Source organism: Octodon degus, unplaced genomic scaffold (assembly GCF_000260255.1).
Source record: "Octodon degus isolate 3935 unplaced genomic scaffold, OctDeg1.0 scaffold00200, whole genome shotgun sequence".
NCBI lineage: Eukaryota > Metazoa > Chordata > Mammalia > Rodentia > Octodontidae > Octodon > Octodon degus.
In genome coordinates, this window is record NW_004524776.1 from 3,901,554 (window position 1) to 3,902,981 (window position 1,428).

General features: G+C 34.6%; 1 protein-coding gene across 1 annotated transcript in view; it reads right to left on the minus strand.

Moving 5' to 3' along the window:
* The window catches only part of CUNH16orf45 (chromosome unknown C16orf45 homolog), a 157,456-nt gene that overhangs the window by 70,223 nt on the left and 85,805 nt on the right, over window positions 1-1,428 (minus strand). The gene's annotated exons all lie outside the window — the stretch shown is intronic.

The following is a 1,428-nucleotide window of genomic DNA, read 5'->3' on the forward strand; positions in this document are numbered from 1 at the left end:
AAATGTCACCAGACAGTCCTGCTATAATGTTGTATATGATTAAATTTCTTAATTTTTGTGTAAAATTATGTAATTGTTTATTCATATTTTTCAAAATTTTTTAAATTTTTAAATTTTTGTCTTCATATTCTGCAGGGAATTAAAGTTTAACATATCGATACTTGATGGAAAATACCTGTTCCATGTTATGCCTAAGATGTTTGATATTCAGACAGATAGTGAAGTTAAACCAAACTGCATATGTTGTAGGGTAAAAATAAGCTTCTCTTCAGGAGTGTTAACAACTGAAGTTTGCAGAACAAAAATCAGAGAAAAATAAGGGCTGCAAGGTCAGCCAACATTTTGGCCCTAGCCTTTCAAGGTGAGTGAGGACTCAGGACATAAGAGAACCTATACTGTAACATCATGTCACTCAGTTGTGTCCCAAATTTTCTGATCAGGGAGATTATGGGGCCATGGAAGAATGTGATTGATGATGTAGAGTGTGCCTAAGGAGAGTCACATGGAGAGAAAATATTCTCTCAGGCTCTCAGAGAGAGCAAATTGGTCAAGCAATGGCCGTGACTCATCCACATGGCTGATACTCACAAAGGTTCTACAAACTGTGGCATATGGTTTCAGGTTAAATCCTGAGGGGATTTGACTGAACTTGTCAGAAAGAAAACTTACATTTCTTGTTATATAGGTCTTGCTTTATCTTGGTCTTTTTTTCTTCTATTTTATGCAAATTTTATTCTTCTTTTAAAATGACCCCCCTACAGTGATTTAAAAGTTTGAACAGGTAAATAACGTCTATAGATGTCAAACACTATAAATTGAAATAACTTCTTGTTGGTTGGTCAAAAACAGGAAAAAAAAAACCTTAGTATTTATATATTTAACATTTGAGATTTTTGCCTAAGTAAGGAGCTCTGAGTCCATGACATGGCAGTCTAGGGTTTTTCTGAAGTGCAATCTAAACACATACCCAGTGATCATAATTATCGTCTCAAGTAGTTTATGATGGGTTGGGGAGATGGCTCAGTAGAATAAGCGCTTGCCTGGCAAGCACAAGGGCCTGAGTTCAATCCCTGGTTCTGTCACAAAAAAAAGGTGAGAATCAAGTAGTTTATGAGACTGACCAGCCACTGCTTCTGTAATTATAATTTTGTAAGCATTTCATCTGCAGAATACAAGGCAACAGTAGTAGAAGAGCTCCACAAAATTATGGCACACCTATGAATGTCAAAGATTTATTTTACACAAAAATTATGTAAGGAGTTTCAAAAGATCTTCATCCTGTTTTTTTTTTAAACACTATTATATCCCTCTTAAGGAGAATATAAAAGATGCCAGAAAATTTAATTTGTAAAATGTTGGTGTAAGATATATTTTGAATAAAATCCAAGGGTTTAGGAAGGAAACTAAACACTTATAATGTGGGTTTGG